This window comes from Cupressus sempervirens, chromosome 1 (assembly GCF_028749045.1).
Source record: "Cupressus sempervirens isolate cs-2001-9-10 chromosome 1, ASM2874904v1, whole genome shotgun sequence".
NCBI classification, from domain to species: Eukaryota; Viridiplantae; Streptophyta; class Pinopsida; order Cupressales; family Cupressaceae; genus Cupressus; species Cupressus sempervirens.
Window position 1 is genome coordinate 86,279,302 of NC_143118.1, and position 9,686 is coordinate 86,288,987.

Sequence of the window (9,686 nt, forward strand, 5' to 3'; positions counted from 1 at the left end):
GAAGTTATGAAAGGTAGATCCAAATTTTGATTTGTATATAGTTTTGACTCTCCTTTGTCATTGATGTCAAAGGGGGAGTTTAGTATGGAAAATTGTATATATAATATGTAAAGGGAGATATAAGATAAAGTATAGTCAAAGGGGGAGTAATATGATTATTGTAATTAGGAGATGTAAGGTTGTAAGATGGTATAAATAGAAAATGATCCACATTTTGTAAATTTTGTTTGGCTATGTGAAGAACTTCATAAATTTTGAGATTTTGATTTTTAGGACTAAGTCAATTTTGTCATATGTTGTCATCAATGCCAAAGGGGGAGATTGTTGACAATTTGGCTAGGTAGACATAATGAAGTTGTCATTTATGGAAACATATTGTTGAAAATAGATTAATCCAAGTATGAGAATGTGTTTCAATCATTGTTTTGTCACTGATGTCAAACATGCTACTTGTTGGTAAGACAACTACTTAGTTGATTTGAGTACTATCATTTGTTTGATTGATGAAGAGGAATTGATCAAATGAGATAAAAAAAAGTACCAAGCAAAAAGGTTGAGTTATGGTATGTAAAAAGGAGTACAAAGATTAGTTAAGATAGTGATGATATAGTGCATTGGTTATCTACTTAAGGTTGCAAATGTTAGATACACTAACAAAGTCTAGAAGAACAAGTAAGAAGAATTTAGTCTACCAAGCTTGATAGAGTGGATAGTAGGTGCCAAGCAAAGTTAGTGTAAGTCAAACAAAAAATTAGTTGGAGCCAAGAAAATTCAAAGTTTAGTGTATGCCAAGTGATATAGTATAAGCTAAGTAAAGTTTAGTTGATCTCGAGCACCAGTAAACTTTAGTGTTTGCAAAGTGATCTAGTTGAAGATGAGTGGAAGAACAGTATGGAAGTCGAGTGCTAATATTCATGTTAAATTGTGGATTTGAAGAATCTGAGCTAACTATTTTGTTTTCATGAATTTTGTGAAGTTTTTGGAATATAACTATGATGAGTTGGTGGCACAAAATTCATGGTAAACCATTTTGAGGCAAATTTAAAGAAGATTGAAGAATAATTTTCTAGAAGGGACTAAAATGAAAAGATGGGTCGATTCATTGAATAATTACTAATCCTACCCAACCCTAAAATGGACAATACACGATGAACATAAAAAGATCTTAGTTTTCTATTTATAGAAATGGTTGGTTAGAAGGAGGGTTGGTCAATGTTCAAGAATCTAAGTTAGAGAAGAGGTCTAATGTATTGCTTCATTTAGAGACCGAATAGAAGAAACTGTTATTGGCAAGAAAATAAAAAAGGTTTAAGAGTATGAATGAGTTGGTGGCACATATTGGTGTAGAGTGCTAGTATTCATGTTAAATCATGGATTTGATGAATCTAAGTCAACTATTTAATTTTCTTGAACTTTATAAAACATGTGGAATATAACTATGATGAGTTGGTGGCACATAATTCATTGTAAACCATTTTGAGGCAAAATCAAAGAGGATTGAAGAAAAAGTTTCTAGAAGGGACTGAAATGAAAAGATGGGTAGATTCATTGAATCTTACCTAATCCTACCTAACCCTAAAATGGACGATAGAGGATGAACAAAAAAAGATCTTAATTTTCTATTTATAGAAATGGCTGATCAGAAGCAAAGTTGGTCAATTTTTGAGAATCTAATTTAGACAAGAGGTCTAAGGTATTGCTTCATTCAAACACCAAATAGAAGAGATAGCTATTAGCAAGAAAAGTGAAAAGGTTTAAGAGTATGAATGCTTGAAGGGTGAACAAACTAGTAGAGTTGAAGTGTGTGAAAGCCAAGTAGAATGGAGTACTAATATATAGATTTGTAATCTGCAAGTGAGTTGTAATTTGTTATCAGATCAAGCCTTACTGTTACTTTCTAATCATTGTACTAGTCTAGGGTAAATCCTTTGGATTAAGGTTGACCTAATAGTCATTTGTAAATCTTTTAATCGGGTGACATTCCAAGTGAATGATCTAAAGTCCTCTAACAAGGATCACTCCTAATAGGGTGATTGAAATCCTCTAACGAGGTCACATTTAACAGTGTGTATTGTAACCTTTAACAGGGTTGGCCTTTCATAGGGCATCATTTTAGAAGAGTGAGAATGAGTAGCATGTTACTGGTGGTTTTTCCCAAATTGAATTTCCACATAAAATCATTGTGTCAAATATGTTATTGAATATGTTATATTTCATTCTTACATTTTAGAAAATTTGATTTAACAGTAACCTACAAAGTTTAAGTCATTGTATGATCTAATGAATGCATGCATGAATATGTTTTATGGATATGGGTTCACTAAGCTATGAAAAATTCAATTTGTACATCTAGATCTTGAATAACTAATTCAACCACCCCCTCCAATTATTTTGAATAGTTATAACAATTGGTATCAAAGTCATATGCTTAAGAGGACTAGTTTGAAGGTACTAGAAGAAAAAGATCAAGATGTCAAAAAGAGAGGTACCCAAGCTTAACAGGGACAAATTTCCTAAATGGAAAAGTTCGATGAAGCTAAACCTAGGAGGTCCTAGAGACCATGCACAATCTCCCATCGCCATTGAGCATGTTGAACCTATTTGAGCCCTAACTACTGAAGATTTGAAAAAGAAGAAAGAACACAATCAGGCAATGTTGGAGATTATCTTTGCCCTAAGTTATGCACAGTTCAATTACATCAAGGAGGATGTAGAAAAACTTGAAGCACTATTAGCAAGGAGATCTCACAAAGGTAAAGACAAATTCAAAGGTAAGTTAGCTATCATGTGTTTTAATTGCAATGAGGTTGGTCATATTGTTGCTAGATGTCTAGAGAAGAAGAACTATAGAGGTGGAGACAAGTACAAAAGTAGAAGAGATGAGGACAACAAAGATCACAAAGATAAATGAAAGAAGTATTGCTACATTGCAGAAGAGGAAACCAAAGATGGATCTAATGATCATGATGATGAAGTAGTGTATGTTGCAATGAAGGATGATTCCGATGAGGAAGAGGCAACTGCATTAGTGTCTTGTGTGAACAAGAATGACAAATGGATCATTGATAGTGGGTGTTTACATCACATGAATGGCGATAAAAAGTAATTTCATTACCTTGAATTATTATGATGGAAATAGTGTAAGGTTTGGTAATGATGCACCCTGTCTGATAAAAGAAAAAGGTTCTATCAAACTCATAGTAAAGATTTTATGTGATGATGCTTATTATGTTGAAGGACTTAACTACAATTTGTTGAGTGTGTCGCAATTGGATAGTTCAGGTTGCAAGGTTGAGTTTGAGAAAAATATTGCTAAGATCTATGATATTGATAGAAAACTAATGGGAAAAGGTGATCAAAATAGAGGTAATCTATTCTATCTTAATATGGATGATGCTACTTGTCTAGTTGTAGAATTTGATGATGTGTGGTTATGGAACAAGAGGTTATGTCATGTTAATTTTGATAACTTGGTTAGTATTAGTAACATGAGAATAGTAAGAGGTTTTACTAAGTTGAAGAAACCTAACAATATAATTTGCAAACAATGTCAGTTAGGCAAAATAACGAAGTCTAGTTTTAAGAGTAAGAATCACACCTCTAAAAGAATTTTGGAGATTATTCATACTAACCTGTGTTGATGTTAAAATCTATCAAGGTGATAAGTACATTATGCTATTTATTGATGATTATTCTAGGATAATGATAGTTATGTTTCTAAAACATAAATTTGATGCTTTCCAAATGTTTAAGTGGTACTTAGCAAGAGTTTAGAAGGAAATAGGTAAAACCCTAATATCTTTGAGATCTAACAAAGGAGGAGAATTTACATCAAATGAGTTTGAGATGTTTTTTGATGACAAAGGAATCAAAAGACAAACATCTGCACCTAGGACCCCTCTAGAAAATACAATTGCTGAAAGGAGGAACAAATATGTAATGGACCGTGCTAGGATACTCGTGATGGAGAAGAATGTAGCTTTGAACTACTGGAGAGAAGCTATAAGTATAGCTATCTATACCTTGAATTATGTGCAAGTCAAGAAAGGTACTCAATCAACACTTTTTGAACTTTGGTATGGATACTCACCCAATGTTAAATATTTTAAGGTATTCGAAAGCAAGTGTTATATTCTCAAAGATTTTAGAAATGGTCAATTAGATGCAAAAAGTTAAGAAGGTATATTCCTTGGCTATTCCAAAAGATGTAAAGCTTGTAAGTGTTTAAATACTAACAATATTAAAGTTGTGGAAAGTGCAAATGTGAAATTTGATGAATATACAAAAGTACATGAGGTTGAACCTATGAAGGAACTAGAGGAATACAATTCATTTGTATACATTTATGAAGGTATGCCTACTGATGAAGATGTTGTAAATCAAGTTGCAAATCAACAAAAAGTTTCAGTTACTGTCGAGTCACGTACAATGAATGTCGAGTTACATTCAGGAACCAAACTACAGTTAGGTGTCAAGCTATAGAATGAAGTTGAGGTACATCGTGATTTTGAGATTAGTGTACATGAAAAAGATGATCAATTACATAATAGAGAAGTACATAGTGATTTATAAGTTGAACAAAGTAGAACCAAGGTTGTGCTACACAAATTATTGGAGATAAAGATACAAGCCCAATAACAAGAAATAGATCGAGAAATGATACATGTTTTCTTAGCATGCATGAACCTAAAGTAGTGAAAGATGCCTTAGAAGATGTGGACTCGAGTAAAGCCATGAAATAAGAGATTGAACAAATTGAGAAGAATAAGACATGGACTTTGGTTCATAGACCAGAAGACAAAAATCTGATTGATACTAAGTGGGTATAAAAAAACAAGTTAGATCAAAATGGTGAAGTCACAAGAAATAAGGAAAGATTAGTTTGCAAAGGGTATTCACAAGAAGAAGTGATAGACTATAGAGAAACATTCACTCTTGTTGCAAGATTGGAAAGAGTAAGAACTTTGCTTGCTTACTCTAAACACAAAGGTTTCAAAGTTTATCAAATGGATGTTAAATCTACATTTGTGAATGCCATATTGGAAGAAGAGGTCTATATAGAATAGCCAGAAGGATTTGTTGATGCTAACAACAAAAAAATAGTATCTAGACTACACAAAGCTTTATATGATTTGAAGCTAGCACCAATAGCATGGTATGAAAGGCTTCACAATTATCTTGTGAAGATTGGATTTGAGAGGATTGATGGTAATAGAGATCTATACTTGAAAAGAGAAAAAGGAAAAGTTATTTTACTATCTGAATTTTTTTTTTGATGATATTATATTTGGAGATCAAGATGCTTTATGTAAAGCTTTTTCAAATGAAATGAAGAAAGAATTTGAGATGTCTTTGTTTGGAGAGATCAAGTTCTTTGTGCATTTGCAAGTACATCAGATGAAATATGGTATATACATCACTCAATATAAATATTTAAAGGAGATACCTAAAACTTTTGGATTGGAAGATTCCAAGCTAGTAAGCACACCTAAGGTGATAGGACACAAATTGTTAAAGAATGATGATTCAGATGAGGTGAATCAAACACTGTACAGGTCTATGATTGGAAAATTGCAATATGTAGTGCATAGCAGACATGATATTACATTATCTGTTAGGACAGTTGCAAGAGTCTCTGCTAATCCCAGGGAGAATAATTTGATTGCTATTAAGATAATAATGAGATATCTAAAAGGTGCAGAAGACTATGGTCTATACTACAAGAAAAATGAGAAGTTTGAGTTGAGAGCCTACGTTGATGCTGATTGGGCTAGAAATATTGATGACAGAAAGCGCACTAGTGGAGAAGCATTTTTCTTAGGAAAAAGGTTAGTTACATGGACTAGTAAGAAACAAAACTGCCTATCTCAATCTATTGTTGAAGCTTAATATGCTACAGTAAATTGTACAAACATAGTATGGATCAAACAACTACTCAAAAGTATGAAGGAGGAAATCACTTAAACTGTGATTCTTTATTGTGATAATACAAGTGCTATAAATATATCAAAGAATCATGTGATGCATAAAAAGACTAAGCACATTGTAATCAAGTATCATTACTTGAGACAAAGCGGTGAAGATGGAATATGTGAATACAAAAGAGCAAATAGCTGATATCTTCATTGAAAACATTACCTAAGGATGATCATGAGTAGCTAAGAGGTAAACTAGGGTTGATACCCCTATCCAAGGCTATTTAATAAGCATGAGAAGTTCCCTGCATCAACTAAGATGATTGATATATGTTACACATTGATGCAGTGAATCTTACTTTAGGAGCTTCCTAAAGTAATCAAAGAGCTGGAGCTACATATTAGTCACAAGATGGGTGATGGAGGGAGAAACTGAAAAATGTTCATATCTGCATATTAAGATGACAAATCTTTTGCATTATTGTCAAAGAGGGATAAATACAAGGAAAGAAATAGAAAGAAAAGAGGGAGAAATACAACAAAGAAGAAACATGGAATATCTACTCAGAGTGGATGATTTAACTACAGAGAGAAATGATTACAATAGTGTTGAGGGAGATATAAGAACATAATAGATAGAGACAAATACCTGAATATCAGAAAGAGGGAGTGAAGTGATCAAGAGGGAGTCATAAGGATAAGTTAATTATCTATTAATACCAAATTTTGTAACCTATACAAAAGGTAAAAGTTGATAGATGGAGAGATTTCAATACAAAGAATTATTTTCTTTTTGGTATTGTTATTGGTACTAGTTTACCATCAATGCTAAAGAGGGAGATTGTTGAAAACATATTAATCCAAGTATGAGAATGTATTTCAATCATTGTTTTGTTACTGATGTCAAACTTGCTGCTTGCTAGTAAGACAACTACTTAGTTGATTTGAGTACTATCATTTGTTTGATTGATGAAGAGGATTTGATCAAATGAGATAACAAAACTATATAAAGAAAAAGTTGAGATATGGTATTTAAAAAGGAGTACAAAGTGTTGGAATTCCTTAGAATAACTAAGGGCAGGGGGGGGGGGGGGGGGGGGTGAATCAATTATCAAAGATCTAGATGTACAAATAAAACTTTTCACAACTTAGTGAAACCATATCCATAAATCATTTTCATCATGCATGCATCCATTATATCTTACAATTATTTAAACTTGTAGGTTATTATCAAATCAACTTTGCGGAAATGTAAGCATGAAACATAATAGATTAAATGACATATTTGACACAATGATTTAATGTGGAAACCCAATTTGGGAAAAACCACCAGTAACATGCTACTAATTCTCACTGTTCTAAAGTGATGCCCTGTGAAAGGCCAACCCTGTTAAAGGTTACTATTAAGTACTAGAATTTGCTCAATGTATTGAACTAAAAAGTTTAGTAATTCTGGCATAACATGGGAATCACTTCTTGGTGGTGTTGGTAAACAGATTTATTCTTCTTATTTTCTATGAGAATATGACTCTTAATACCCAGATTATGAACAATATTTATTCCCAACAGTCAAAAAACCATTTTATGGTTACTGGCTTTTCTCTGAATTGGTAGGTACAGCTCCCTGTATGAATAATCTTCAATGAATTATGTTTGTTCCTACTTATCTAATTTGGGGTATGCTCTTTGTATATGCTATATTAGTATGTTAGAAACACAAAATTAAGAAATCAAAAGCATTTACAAACTAAAATACCATTACATAAATGAGAGACAAAGTGAAACCCTCAAATGAGAATATGAGCCATAGATTGGCTCTCCCAATGAGGATGGTCACTTGATTTAGGGATGAGTCTATTTGCTTAGATTTGGTATGTATGCTCAAGGCTTCTCAAACTAGCTTCAATGGTGTTCTTGATGGATTTTGGCTTGGGTGAATGGCTTTGATATAAAACTTGCTCTCAAAAGGGCATTATAACTTTAGCTCAAGGATTGTGATGATATGGCTTGGGAGGGGATTCAATTTATAGGCTAAGGGCTTGAGGAATGGAGGGTTAAGATGGAAGGAAAGATGAAAGCTTAAGGAGGGCTAGGATGTACTCAAAGGGGAGCACATGGATTGTGCTTGTTTAGCACCAATCAGGGAGTGACACATGTCACAGGGTGAGTAGATGGAGGAAAGGGGATGGATGAGTCAACAAAGGAGGCTCAAGGGATAATATCTTCATAAAGACCCTTCATTATGGCTTGTAAGAGCTTGTAAGAGTCTTTATGGCTTTTGTAAGAGCATTCATTGTTGGGTGGTTGGGATATTTTGGAGGGAGTTGAGATTGTTTGACTTTCCTTGGCTTAGGAAAGTCTTAAGCTTGCTTAGGGAATGTGACAACATTGGGGGGGGGGGGAGATTAGGCTTGGGTTTAGGATTAGATTAGGGATGTTAGAGATTTGCAAGTGGATGGCATTCATGAGGGTGGGTGAGTTAGTGGCTAAGCTTGGTTAGTATGGGTGGATGGGGTGAATTAGGCTAAAAGGGGGTTTAGGATAGGTTAGGGGTTATTAGATTTGAGGGTTTTATTTATCAAATAGATTTATTTAATAAATGGGGATTTTGGAATTAGATAGAAGAATAGGATTTAATTGATAAATAATAGGTTATTTGTTTTATCAGTTAGGACTATAGATGATTAAATTAATCAGCTAGGGGATGGCAAAGGATTAATTAAATAGGAATTTAATTAATGATGCCTTTAGAGATAACTAAATAGGATTACCAAAGCGGTGTAATCAAATTTAGGTGTCTACACTCTTAACCTGAGAGTAGGAGAGGCAAACCAAATTAAGCCTAACTAGAACTTAATTCAGGCAAGAAAAATTTCTCAATATTGAAACGGATTTATGTATCCACACTCCTTATGAATTCATGAATCTATCTGTGCAAGACTAAAATAAGTTGAAATCTAAATCTGAATTACAACTGATGAATCGGGAAAACTAATGAAATCCTTTTGTCAAATGAAATATAACAATACTTATCACATCCATTTGAATTTTAGAAAATAGGGGAAATGAAACTCTGTTCTTTCTTAGTTCTCTGTGACACAGAAAGGAAATACTAACTAATTACAATACCTACTAGAACGGAAAATGATTGAAACGAAGTGCCATTCAATTGTCTCTGCAACAAATAGTACTTCACACCAAAATTTGCCGACCTTTGATTAATCATTGAATTTCATACATATAGGATTTGAGAGATGACCATTACAATGAGAATTCCAATCGGTTCATCTTCTAAATATGACAAATGGCAAGATGCCAGTTTTTCGAATTTCAAAATTTACAAAAATTTGCAACATTTACATTAGAGAACAGGAAGGGAGTGTTAAATAAATCACTTAGACTTCTTTCCCTTTTCAGTTTTTTCCCTATATGTTTTGGCAGCAACTATAATTGGGATCATCTCCTCGTGACTAGGCACATGTACATTGGTGAATCTTAACAGCCACTTTGAATGCTCCCAAGCCAACTCCTTTACTACACCCAGCTGACTTGTTAACTCTCTAGCTGCCACATGCACGCATCCACTCAATATCTGCAACTCTACCACTCTATTTTGACTGCTTGAAGTCATCCCAGATAGGTTACTCAAGTATGTGGAGAATTTATTCTTCATTACTTCTATCTCAATGAGAGCCTTTCCTTGCCCATTGCTTTGTGGGTCAGTGTGTAATCCTCGCATGAGCTTAAATGCTCTGTCTTGGATCTTCTTCA